Here is a 14,766-nt window from a genome sequence, read left to right on the forward strand (position 1 = left end):
AAGATTTTGGTCGACTGCAGGATTTGCAAAGGATGTATACCGTCAACTGGTAATCGACAGATATTTTGCAAATCTTTTCATGTTTTAACTAAGGTACTCACGTGTTTTGATGCACTTCGCAGGGTAAGACCCGTTTTATTAATCTTGACTGGGCACCGCCATTTTGTTTGAAGTAAATGTAAGTGATATAAGAGGTGGAATCTGATTGGTCAATAGGAGGGACATAGAAGAGACATAGTCACTGGTGGTGCTATGATCGAGCCCAGAAATTCCAGCCTCGCGGCAAGAGTGGAAACTGGAATTTTTAGAGTCATTTAACTCCCTTGCCTCGGGAAGATGATAGATAGGGACAGCGTGTTACATATATGAATAGGTTTTACGACGTTTTTAGCAATATTCCAGCAATGGAACGGCGGGGGACACCTACATGGACTTGACACATTGAACCCACGTGGGGAATCGAGCTCTGGTCTTCGGCGCGACGGGCGAACGCTTTAATCATTAGACTGTAATATATAATCATCAATGAAAGCATAAATGAAACCTTATGTTATCTTAAACACGTGACACTTGGTAAACATTTCGTGCAACATGTTCCCGTGCGTTACCATCTGCCTTTCGCCCCAAAACCTGCGTCGCCTATTATCAACGCATGTGATCTCATCGCATTAACGTACAATGAGGGTGTCGTGTGTATGGCTGTACCGAAAGAGCAGCGCAGATCGTCGTTGTGAGCTGGTTCCGGACAGGTTTTACGTAATGATAACGTAATGGTTCTGTTAGATGAACAACATCAAATTTAGAATGTGAGTGAGTGAATGAGTGAGTTGGGTTTAACGCCGCTTTAAACAGTATTCCAGTTATATCACGGCGTCAAATTTAGACTGTGAGGGAGTGAGTTGGGTTAAATGCCACTTCAAACAGTATTCCAGTTATATCGCGGCGTCAAATTTAGACTGTGAGGGTTGGTTTGTTGGTTTGTTGTTTAACGCCGCACTCAGCAATATTCCAGCTATATGACGGCGGTCTGTAAATAATCGAGTCTGGACCAGACAATCCAGTGATTAATATCATGAGCATCGATCCAGGCAATTGGGATCAATGACATGCATCAACCAAGTCAGTGAGCCTGACCACCCGATCCCGTTAGTCGCCTTTTACGACAAGCATAGTCGCCTTTTACAGCAAGCATGGGTTGCTGAAGACCTATTCTACCCCTGAATCTTCACGGGTCAGACTGTGAGGGAGTGAGTTGGGTTTAACGCCGCTTTCAAGAGAATTCGAGGTTACCAGGGGGGTCAAATCTAGAATGATTAGATTGAGAATTTAGAACTGTAACTCAGATATCACAACATCTATAAGCTATATATGCAATAATCATTGTTTTATGATATAAAACTCAATAATAATATAGCTATAATTATACTAATCCACGTTTTATATCAGTGATGAAATGCTGTTTCCGTTTTTGCAATGACAACTTGTGTGGATCAACCCCGGAGCAGAAATGCCACGTTATATTTCAGTGTTGCCTGGGCGTGTCAGTGCGACATTTTCCGGCGCTTCACGTGTCATTTCGGTCAAATGAATCATATATTGTATGAGCACATGGATTGAAACCCTCATCTTTTTTGTGAATGAGTCAATGAATGAATATTGGTAAACGTCACAGGCGACAATATTTCATCGATATCGAGGCTTCCTTAACTGAAAGTACTCAAACTCTGTGACCGACTGATCATCTTTACAGTCAGGTGGGGTCAGGTAGTCTTGTTGTTAAGGTCTGGCACGTTATATTGAAGCCACGGTTTCGATTCCTCGCATGCTTAACATTTTGAAGTCCATCGCTGCTGCTCCGCGTTGAGTTTTTGAGCGGGTAAGAACCGAACTCGATCACTCACTGACTCAATCCATTTTAGTTTGACGGCCGTATAGCATGTGAGATTTCAGATCTTTTGTACCCCTGAATCCATTGAGAGACAACCCCGTGGGATTTTATCCCCCCAACCCCTCCACCAAAACATAATATGTCCCTGAATGTTCTTGTAACAATAATTATGCTTCATTTCAATACAAAATTCCAGCCCCACTGCCATGCCATTTTCCCCCTGTCACCTGCTGGGTTACGAGATGTGGTAAACGTCCACGATGTGCTGAATATTCTTGTTACAATGATTATGCTTCATTTCAATACAAAATTCCAGCACCACTGCCATGCCATTTTCCCCCTGTCACCTGCTGGGTTACGAGATGTGGTATACGTAAACGTCCACGATGTGCTGAATGTTCAGGGTGCCCTCAAACATTAATCTGACCCTTTCATAAAGCTGAACTATCGTTGAAACAAGAGAACAAACACACCATTCTTTGTACCTTGTATACACTAAACATTGTGTGTCGCATAAGACCTGTTACAGAAGTTGTAATACAATGACATTCATAAACAGATCAGATTGGAATATTGGCTGAATGACATGTACTGCTGGTCGCAGTAACTGTAGACTAATGTATCAAGGCCAATGTCGATTTCCTTGGCGTGACCCTATGGAAAAAACCTGTGCTTGTGAAGAGAGGAGTTTCAAATTGACTTGAATTGGTCAGGCTTGTCTTACCCTGTTGGCGTTGGTCGTTGCTCATAATATCAGCCACTGGTTTGTTTCTTCCATATCCATTTTTTACAGGGAGCCTTGCTGTTAATACTCTTACCACAATGCGAGCCAGTGTTCAGAACATTTAAAAAATAATGAATGCTTCATTTATTTGGATGGCTGTGTGCCTTTAAAACACTCTGGATTTGATCTTGTCTACTGTCATCACTTGATAGATGTATCAGGCTTTGCTGGTCTTTCATTCCGCTAGCCTTTACATTTATCCATCTGTCTCTTATTCCTTTATTTCTCTAAAGACCCTTTTATTCATTCGCCTGCAGCATATACATGGTTAACTGACAGTTCAAATTTAAACTTACTGCCTACAGTATATTCCGTTTATTAAATTCCGTTTCGTCCTTCGTGACCGAACCGCTTCGATAATTTACAACAGCTCCCATATTGTGTGTGATAATGCCCTTGGCGGTCGGTGTCTAGTTCAAATATCAAGCACTAATTGATTAAAATGAGGGCAGTGTGATTTTTCAGTGATGCTGATGCCGCTTTAATATCACAAAGGTAAAAGCACGGCATATACCTACTGACACGAAATTAAAGTTTGTTACACCGGACGCGGAGCAAGCAGTCAGGTCCAGACAAACCAGTGTCATCGGACACGTAGCGTGTTGTCAGGTCCAGACAAACCAGTGTCATCGGACACGTAGCGTGTAGTCAGGTCTAGACAAACCAGTATCATCGGACACGTGGCGTGTTGTCAGGTCTAGACAAACCATTATCATCGGACACGCAGCGTGCAGTCAGGTCTAGACAAATCAGTGTCATCGGACACGTAGCGTGCAGTCAGGGCTAGACAAACCATTATCGTCGGACACGCAGCGTGCAGTCAGGGCTAGACAAATCAGTGTCATCTGACACGTAGCGTTTATTTCCGGACATGTAGCATGTGGTCAGGTCCAGATAAACCAGTGTCATCGGACACGTAGCGTTTTCTTACGGACATGTAGCATGTGGTCAGGTCCAGATATACCAGTGTCATCGGGCACGTAGCGTTTATTTCCGGACATGTAGCATGTGGTCAGGTCCAGATAAACCAGTGTCATCGGGCACGTAGCGTTTATTTCCGGACATGTAGCATGTGGTCAGGTCCAGATATACCAGTGTCATCGGACACGTAGCGTTTATTTCCGGACATGTAGCATGTGGTCAGGTCCAGATATATATCAGTGTCATCGGACACGTAGCGTTTTTTCCGGACGCGTAGCATATAGTCAGGTCCAGATAAACCAGTGTCATCAATCACGTAGCGTTTATTTCCGGACATGTAGCATATAGGCAGGTCAAGGAAGACCAGTGTCATCGGGTGGGCGGTGGCACCCGTCACAAGTTCAATATGGACGTATTCAACCTCCGATTCCACAGTCAGATAATGACATTCAATTTCCAGCATTTATCAAGTCGTCAAACTGATAATCGTCATATTGCGCTGTTCTTGTAAACTTTGACATTTAGTTCACAAGTGATGCTGTGACTCCGTACTTGTCACTGTTTGCATAGTCATATCTCCTTCTACAGATCCCCACCACGCCAACCCCTCCCCCTCCCCTCTCTACCAGTGGCCCAATGCCAAACAATGCCTGGACTCGCAGAGCCGTTCGTCAAGGGAGTACATTGACACATTCGGTTGCGTGACACAGGCAATATGACTGTAACTATCAGCTTCCACAGCATATGCTTTTGTTGGGAATATAGGAAGAATGTATGTAGATAAGAGATACAGTAATATTATTGTGCTGGTATTTGTCTAATGTCCTCTTAAAGTCTCTCTTGCAGTCGATGAATACTGTTGGGTTGATTTTCGTGTTCGGTAATCGAATATTATTTTTGCATTCATATCAAATTTAAGCAGTTTTATGTTAGGTTTATTATATAAGCCCTACAAGACTGGCGAATAATAACTTTGTATTTGATCAACCAGTGCTCGAGGTATCAAGTGATATAAAAGTCTTAACTGTGAACGAATTACTATGGTACTTCTAAATACTAAATATGAAATTGATGTTGCCAATCTTCTGTGACTATTTTATATCAGGTTTGAATACAAGACTTTGGCGAAGAATAAATTTTATTTGATCAGTCAGAGATAGTATTTTTTTAAGATAATAGTCTTAACTACAAAATACTATCGTACTTCGTAATGCTAAACATGAAATTGAAATTGTTGTTGCCAATCTACTATGATTCCACCTCTGTGTCACCTGACAATCTCCCAATCCCATTGTACCGACAATATGCCAATAGGGTGCAGTTGATACACTTTATCAATAGTAATATCTGCCTTTCCTCAGTTCACTCGACGTTGACATGAACTTTTCTGAAAATGGCGTTGGCAAAACAATCTGAGTGCAGTAAGTGACCTATGTAGTTTGATCGACAATGTCGAGCCATTTGTATTCGTGGTAACAAGGTGACAATCGACTGAATGCCTATTATATATCATGTCATGTTACATGACAATACCATCACCACAGAGTGGCAGAAACAGCGTGGCGTGGCGTTGAATGACGTGGTGTGGCGTGGCGTGGCGTGGCGTGGCGTGGGGGTGAACAGGCATACGTTTATTTGATGATCGATAGAGACAAACCTGCTGATGGTTGTATTTTAATTAAGCCGTATGTTATTTTACCATTTGTTATTCTTAATGTAAGGGGAACAAACACAATGGTGTCAACTGTTAATAATACATACCATGAATAAAGAAGTTTATTCCCTAATTAATAGTTTTCTTGCAATACAACACTTGGTATTTTTGTAAAGGTACTAATGCCGCTGGCTAGAACGTCTGCCTGGAGAGCGGAAGGTCAGTGGTTCGACAGGTTTCGTCATATCAAAAGACTTTAAATGATCGTAATGTAAACTACGTTTATAACGAACACGCTTACAACGAACTTCCGGATGTAACGAACTGTTTCTTAGTCCCGTCCATTTTGTGTGTATATGCTTATAACGAACTACGGTTATAACGAATTAAAATTAGTGGTCCCTTTGAGTTCGTTATAACCGTAGTTGACTGTTCTGGTTTTTACCCAGCTTGGCGCTCGGCATTAAAAGGATAATATAAGGACTGAGCCAGTCGTATGTGTCTAAGTGAGGTATCTATGTTAAACTGCGGAATGATATCTCAGTGGGCAGGCACTTTAAATCTTGCATTAGTCCCACTAGTACAAGCAGTGAGGAACACACGTGCATGCACGTCGCTATGTAAGTGCCATAATCTTGAATGCGACGTAAGCCCAATTTCACCTCATTTATAAATGCTACTTTTGTTTAATGGTTATGAATATTATAGTTGTCGTCCCCCAACCCTCATATACAGATCGCCGAGCTTAATTCCCGCTAGAGGCGACGTTTGTGGCCCCTCACCTCTGCCTAACATGTGAGGTCGATGTTGTCTATGTCGGCATGGCTTCCATCCTAATGTGTGGTGCTGTTGACAACCTCGCCTGCCGTCTACACACTCACATACATCTTTAATACACGCCCGGCTTCTTTGTCACATTACAGACTTAACATGACAGCGCACTCTTCACAATCAAAACTCTTACACCCGTGTAGCGTCATGGAATGTTGCATCTGGAAAGGTACGACTTAAAGTCAGATGTGCATATCATTTTGTACCGATGTTACACGCTTATTACGGTATAGGATGGCGTGCAGTGGCGTTGGATGGCGTTGGGTGGCGTGGCGTTGGGTTGCGTGGAGTGGCGTGGCGTGGCGTGACGTGGCATTGAATGACATTGCGTGGCTTGCGTTGCGTGGCGTGGCATTAATTGACGTTGCTTGGCGTGGCGTGGCATGGCATTGAATGACGTCGCGTGGCGTGGCGTGGCGTGGCTTGGCATGGCATTGAATGACGTTGCTTGGCGTGGCGTGGCATGGCATTGAATGACGTCGCGTGGCGTGGCGTGGCGTGGCGTGGCTTGGCATGGCATTGAATGACGTTGCTTGGCGTGGCGTGGCATGGCATTGAATGACGTCGCGTGGCTTGGCGTGGCATGGCATTGAACGTCGTTGCGTTGCGTGGCGTGGCGTGGCATTGAACGTCGTTGCGTGGCGTGGTGTGGCGTGGCGTGGCGTGGCGTGGCGTGGCGTGGCGTATTGATGAAGCGCTCTGTCATCACGCCGAAGACAATTTCGACTCTCCACATGTCAGATGTCCCCGCCGTGTGAATGATTTAATATTGCTAAAGGCTAAAAAATGTAAAATAAAAAGCACCCAAACACAATATATAGAATTCGTTTCAAAATATAAAGATGATAATTACTGATGATAAACTAATGGCATAAAAATAAAAACAAATAATCCTCTCGATAACAGATGCTAAAAAAGAGAGAAACACTTTCTCACCAAAGGTAAAGAGGCCAGTCTGTCTCTATGTGGTGATCATGTGGTGCAGCCTTGAAAGGAATATCTAAACAAGTACACACGTCACAAATGTAGTCCATGAGAGTGGATTTCAGATTAGAATGACGCCTTGTCTCATTACGCCTTTTCATCTCACCCTTGATCCTCTGAATGAAGGACTGTAGCGATAACCACTTCACTTTCTTTGATTTGTCTTTGTCATGGCATTTGTGTCCTGTATGCATATATGATTGGCTCGTGTTTAGCCTTAGGGAGACACTAGTTGGGTATTTTACCAATGCCTTTCTTAAGGTGTCTGTTCTTCACAAATTGTTCCGATGAAAATTATTTGAATAAATCCGTTTACCATGTTTTATAGTCTATCATCGTCACCTTCACCCAAAAGCACACTTCTATATAGCAAGAAAAAGGAGATGGACACTATTGTTCTGCATGAAATACCACCTCTGTAAAGCGTTATTTTAAATTAAAACGGTTGTCTTAATAAAACTCAACTTTGTTTTCTTTACAGTTCTAATTCAAACGTATATGTGTTAAGTAAATACTAGTTTCAGTGTTAAACACCTTAAAACGAAAATAACAGTGTTGTATATGTAAGATGCTCTGGTGTTTTTCTATCAAATATGGGGGCATGACAATATTTTAATCGAAAATGAGATATACACATGAGGAATAATTAAGCATCACCCGATTCAAAATCAAATTACGAGTAAAAATGACAAACCCAAACTTTTTGGATTAACTTGGCCTCCAAGACGACGAAGTCGACTAAGTCGTCTAAGGCGCCGCGATTTGCTGTGCAGAGTTGCGTCCCTTGGGTACGCCAGAAACCTATGATTGTGGGTTCGAATCCCGGTTCGCCCCGATTATGTTTCTTGGTTTGTCAGCACCATACCCGTGCTCGTCGGTTTCACCGAAGTGGTAAACGTCTCGGACCTGCATCACTTCGGACTGACACGCCGTGATACAACTGGAATATAGTTAAAAGCCGCGTTAAACCCAACTCACTCACTCGCGAGCGAGCGAGCGTTGGATACTGCAGATACTGCTTGCCGAGTCAGTTGTGATTCGTAGGTTGACATTATCCGTTTTCCACTGCATAATGTGACAGTCCGATTCGTGGTGTGGTTTGGGTGCTGATGGTTGGTGAAATGAAGCTCTTTGGTTTACTTGCATAACGCCAATAAATCGGTACTGATTGCTGGGGGTGGGGGGGTGGGGTGTAATTGTGCTACATATTGTTCGGAAAAGAATAAATTGTCTGCCACATAAATGAAACTATTGCAATGTGTTTTTTAGAACAAAATATATTTTAGCTGAAAGATATCTGTTCTTAATGCAAAATACCAGGGTATGGTGCTGACAAACATAGAAACATCATTGAGGCGAACCGGGACTCAAATCATAGGATTCTACTTCTCAGTAGTTTTATTTAAAGTTTTCAAGAGCATATCTTTATCGCGACAATTTCAAATCGGTGCCATAAGTTACGATAAACAACATTCCTTAAGATAACATCTATGTGAAATTTAGGAAATGGACATTTAGGAAAGAGGTAGGTATCCCCGTGGACACTAACTGTTCCCTCCCTTCGTTATGCTCATAATGGCCAAGACAAAGCAATCTGGCCAAGAAATGTGAAATAATAAAAGCTACAAAACCCTTTCTGTAGTCATAAGAAATATTTGCTAAAAAGTCCGTTGTACGATTCTGACTATATCATAAGCATGGGTTTATGACTTTGAGAAATGGTGAGCGTAACCTGCCCCACCGGTGGCACCCGTCACAACAGGGGTACAGAGTGTCATGTAAAGTATAAACACACATGTGGCACCCTTCACCCTTTTCCAAATGTTACCATTTTGACCCCCTAGAACATTCTCCCATGGAAATGTCATCGACCTCAGTTCAGTGTCAGTCTGACCTCCAATCTACATGCAACCAGTACCAATCTAGCTGAATCATCCTTCGATGATTGAATCCATCACACGACCGTTCCTTCAAAACGTGTCCCCAACGCTACAAAACAACCCCGCCCTACCCCTCCCTGTCTCGACCCATACCATCGTAGTTCATATTCACATCGTTGTTCACGGTGACTCTAGATTTTTAGACTGACAAGAACACTGTCTGGGGCGATGTAAATATTTCACAACATTAGCAACTTGTGGGGTTAAATAATACATTATCGCGTGACTGTGTCCAGAGATGCTTTCCGAAAATTTCCTCCGTGCACATGTACACGGAACGCCTGTCATGGTACGGAGAGTGATGTTGCCCAACAGGTACAAGCAGACCTGCGGCTTAAATCCATACTACACTTTCCAATCACATCAGAATGTACGTTTGCATTAATGAGTTAGCCAGTATGGTTTTATGCCTCTATTGGCAATATTCCAGCAGTATCACGACGGTGAACAACCAAAAGGATGCTTCACACATTGTTCCCTGTGTTATGAGCGAACGCTTTAACCATTAGCTTACCCAACTGCCCCTTTTGCTAAATGGGCATAGTCGAAAGATTATATTAATAATTTGTTAAATTCCTGTACTTTTCGACACCGTTGAATTGTCAATAAGTCAGAAAATAAGATGTATCTTTTGCTAAATGGGCATCGTCGAAAGATTATATTAATAATTTGTTAAATTCCTGTACTTTTCGACACCGTTGAATTGTCAATAAGTCAGAAAATAAGATGTATCTTTTGCTAAATGGGCATCGTCGAAAGATTATATTAATAATTTGTTAAATTCCTGTACTTTTCGACACCGTTGAATTGTCAATAAGTCAGAAAATAAGATGTATCTTTTGCTAAATGGGCATCGTCGAAAGATTATATTAATAATTTGTTAAATTCCTGTACTTTTCGACACCGTTGAATTGTCAATAAGTCAGAAAATAAGAAGTATCTTTTGCTAAATGGGCATCGTCGAAAGATTATATTAATAATTTGTTAAATTCCTGTACTTTTCGACACCGTTGAATTGTCAATAAGTCAGAAAATAAGAAGTATCTTTTGCTAAATGGGCATCGTCGAAAGATTATATTAATAATTTGTTAAATTCCTGTACTTTTCGACACCGTTGAATTGTCAATAAGTCAGAAAATAAGAAGTATCTTAAAACCAGCATGAGTGAGAGAGAAGCATTTAATGACGCTTTAGAACAGTATTCAAACTTCAAGGTCACAAGGCTCAAGGTCAGGATCATCGATCGGAAATGCCAGGCCAGTGCCGCATTATTACTCGAAGAGAAGCCTGGTCGTTGGTGAATGAAACGTCGTCTTTGTCAATCGGCTCCTTTCTGACCTCTTTGTATACTTTGCAACAAAAAAACGAAACGCAAAAGTGATTTTAGATGTATATATTATATAGCATATAAATTACTCAATAGATGGCAACCGATTGTTGAAAATTGGCAGACATCATTGTCATTGACCCAGGTTCCATAAGGGACACATGAAACAGTAGATTTTCCAGGTGAAGATCATCTGTTCTCAATTCTCGTATGACTACCACCAGAGTCCAAACCTGAATGGCATCGTCGTCCCGTAGCTGCAAACAGATCCCGAATTGTGGCCGAGCGAATGTTCACTCACTCTGTCTGCAGTGTTTGTGCGAGTGAGTGAGTGAGTGAGTTGGCTTAAACGCCGCTTTTAACAGTATTCGAGGTTATATCACGGCGTGTCAGCTTAATGTGGGAGGAAAGCCCGAAGTGATGCAGGTCTCAGACGTTTACCACTTCAGTGAAACCCACGAGCACGGGTATGGTGCTGACAAACCTAGAAACATAATCGGGGCGAACCGGGATTCAAACCCACAATCATAGGTTTCTGGTGTGCCTAAGGGACGCAACTCTGCACAGCGAATCGCGGCGCCTTAGACGTCTGGGCCACCCGTGCCCCCAGTGTTTATGCGAACTGTCGGAGGTGCTGTGGTTGGTGCTCACGTGCTCGCAGTCGTTGATCCAGTGCATCCCATAAATGTTGGATTTGGTTTAAATCTGGAGACATGGAGGGCCATGGCAGGACCTGGATGTTGTTATTCCTGAAAAAGGCTGTTGTCAGACTTGCCGCGAGAAGTGGGACGTTGTCTTGTTGGAAAATGACATTCGCTTGTTGCATTATGGGTATGACGTGTGGTCGAAGAATCTCATCGCGTAACATTGTGACGTTAAATTCCCCAGAACTTGCGAAGTCTGTTCTACAGGTGGAGGAGATGGCTGCCGACATCATCACACTACTCCCAACAAAGCAGCCCACTTTCTGTTTGCAGTTTCGTGGATGACGGTCCCAGCGACGCCTACCATCCGCACGACGAGGCATAAAACGGCATACTCTGTGATCTTGACACCAGGTCTGTCTAAATGAAACCTCGAACTGGTCGTCTAGCGCTGAATACCTTCAGCGCGTTAACGGTTCCTCACTGTCACGGCTGATATCCTGCACAATCCTGGTATTGCCGTAGTTGTAAAGGTGGTCGTGGTGGTCCTTTCACGTAAGTGACGTAGCCGTATGAATATGTCCTGTGCTCTTGTAGTGATACGTGGTCGACCGGATCCGGGAAGGTCCCGTGTTGTCCCGTGTGTATGGAAACAGTTCCACAGTCTTGTATTTGTTTGTTTGTTGTTTAACACCGCACAGTATTCCAACTATATGACGGCGGTCTGTAAATAATCGAGTGTGGACCACACAATGCAGTGATTGACATCATGGGCATCGATCCACGCAATTCGGACACGATAAGATGCATCAACCATTTGAGCCTGACCATCCGATCCGGTGGGTTGCCTCTTACGACAAGCATAGTCGCCTTGTACGACAAACATGGGTAGCTGAAGACCTGTTCTTCCTCGGATCTTGGCTGCTCCTGAAGATGATTCTCCTGTTTGTTGTCGGCCGATGACGTTGTTGCATTGGTCATCCGTCACCCGTGGCATGTTTTCGCTCTTAACTCAAGGTTTTTAGGCAGAATCCAACGGTTAATCTGAAATTCAACACAGAGAAGTTCGCCTTTGTAAAAGTATGAAGGAAGGGAAGTAACCCTTGTTTCTTAAAGTGATTGAAGCGGCTGTAATATATATGCAGGTTCGCCATTGGCAGACTATATTGTCATTGAGTGTACGCGCAGGTTACAAGTTCTTTATTCGTTCAATGCGACGTTTCTGTACATCTGCTCGTAATCAAGCAAGTGTTATTGCAAATTATTTTCCAGTCCTCTTCATTATATATCTGATATTTTTAAACGTTCAAACTTTCATTTTCATTCTGTTCTCGTTTGAAACTCAACATGTGCAAGGGAAATTATTATTCAAGAAATGTACATTGTAAGATGCTTTAGGGACTGACTATTTGATATCTTGTGGGGGCGGGTTCTGGGATTTTGTAACGGGATTAGATATGTTCAGCTTCGGCTGCAAAGATATTTCTTCTTTTTTTTAAAACCATGAGCTTGAATTACTTTTTTAAGAAATAACACCTTGCAACAATGTAATGTTTATGGCAGGCAATTGTCAGGGATCATTTACTTTTTTCGATAAAAACCCAGAACGTCCCAAACTATACAGCGACATTTTACCATGTGACGGCAAATAAGACAGGTCAGTATATTCATAGCAAATGGCTGCCGTTTCCTTGAACTCATGTATAATACTTACACGTTCCTTTGTTTTGCTCATTTGATATACTAATTGAACAGGGGCACGGGATCCCCGTCGTCTTAGGCGCTGTACTTCGCTGTGTGGAGACATATGACTGTGGGTTAAATAAAATCCCTGTTTATCCTGATTATGTTTCTAGGTTTGTCAGCACAATAACCGTGCTCGTTGGTTTCACCTAAGTGGTAAACGTCCGAGTCCTCCATCACTTCGAGATTTCATCCAAAATTTAGGTGACACTCCGTGATATAACCGGAATTTTGTTAAAATCGACGTTAAACCCAACTCACTCACTCACTCTTAACCAACATGAAATAACGCAATGGTAAATGTATTTTCTATGACTGTGTACCAAAACGAAACACTTGTTATAACTTTATAAATTACCAATGAGTCCAGACACTCAAAACACACATTGCTTTTGCATCTCCATTGACCGAGCACATAGACACGTGCAAACTTCCAAAACTTGTGGGGTTGCGTCTCGAACAATGCTCATCACCTGGCTATAGGTCAAGCTAAAGAGTACCTGGCGATGGGTCACGCTAAAGAGTACCAGGCGATTGGTCAAGCTAAAGAGTACCTGGCGATGGGTCAAGCTGAAGAGTACCTGGCGATGAGTCAAGCTAAAGAGTACCTGGCGATGGGTCAAGCTCAAGAGTACCAGGCGATGGGTCAAGCTCAAGAGTACCAGGCGATGGGTCAAGCTCAAGAGTACCAGGCGATGGGTCAAGCTGAAGAGTACCTGGCGATTGGTCAAGCTAAAGAGTAACTGGCGATGGGTCAAGCTAAAGAGAACCTGGCGATGGGTCAAGCTAAAGAGTACCTGGCGATGGGTCAAGCTCATGAGTACCTGGCGATGGGTCAAGCTCAAGAGTACCTGGCGATGGGTCAAGCTAAAGAATACCTGGCGATGGGTCAAGCTAAAGAGTACCTGGCGATGGGTCAAGCTCAAGAGTACCTGGCGATGGGTCAAGCTCAGGAGTACCTGGCGATGGGTCAAGCTCAAGAGTACCTGGCGATGGGTCAAGCTAAAGAGTACCTGGCGATGGGTCAAGCTCAAGAGTACCCGGCGATGGGTCAAGCTCAAGAGTACCTGGCGATGGGTCAAGCTAAAGAATACCTGGCGATGGGTCAAGCTAAAGAGTACCTGGCGATGGGTCAAGCTAAAGAGTACCTGGCGATGGGTCAAGCTCAAGAGTACCAGGCGATGGGTCAAGCTCAAGAGTACCAGGCGATGGGTCAAGCTCAAGAGTAACTGGCGATGGGTCAAGCTAAAGAGTACCTGGCGATGGGTCAAGCTCAAGAGTACCTGGCGATGGGTCAAGCTGAAGAGTACCTGGCGATGGGTCAAGCTAAAGAGTACCTGGCTATATGTCAAGCTAAAGAGTACCAGGCGATGGGTCAAGCTAAAGAGTACCTGGCGATGGGTCAAGCTGAAGAGTACCAGGCGATGGGTCAAGCTAAAGAGTACCAGGCGATGGGTCGAGCTGAAGAGTAACTGGCGATGGGTCAAGCAAAAGAGTACCTGGCGATGGGTAAAGCTATAGTTGTTTCTTAGTTTTTCCCATTTTCATCCCGTGATGATCAGGGTTATAATTCGCCTTCAGCGACCCATACCTGTCGTAAGAGGCGACTAACGGGATCTTTGGATGGTCCACACCGGAGGTCCAGATAGTAATAAAGTGGTTATTTAGATATAGGTTGGTCGTCACTGCGGGTATTTCATACGAAGGTCAGTGCTAACAATCATTTCATCTCTTATCTCCGTCGGGACTTTTCAAGGACTTTTTAAAGGAAAACGGAACATATGAAATGCGACATGGTTGTGTGGACGTTGAAATGGCAGACAGTGTGGGGCCCAGATTCGAAGTGAGTGAGTGAGCTTGGTATATTTCAATTTGAACTGTATATCACTAACATAATGGCGTGTCAGACTGATGTGGTCGGGAAGCCCGAAGTGATGTTGTAAGACGATTGCCAGTATACCTTGAATAAAGTAGAATACTTCTACTTATAATACATTATGTGCGAAGCATGTTGTCAATAATATAACCGAGTAATTAATATATTTAATTT

Source organism: Haliotis rufescens, unplaced genomic scaffold, assembly GCF_023055435.1.
Source record: "Haliotis rufescens isolate VD_foot unplaced genomic scaffold, xgHalRufe1.0.p SCAF_3, whole genome shotgun sequence".
Lineage (NCBI taxonomy): Eukaryota > Metazoa > Mollusca > Gastropoda > Lepetellida > Haliotidae > Haliotis > Haliotis rufescens.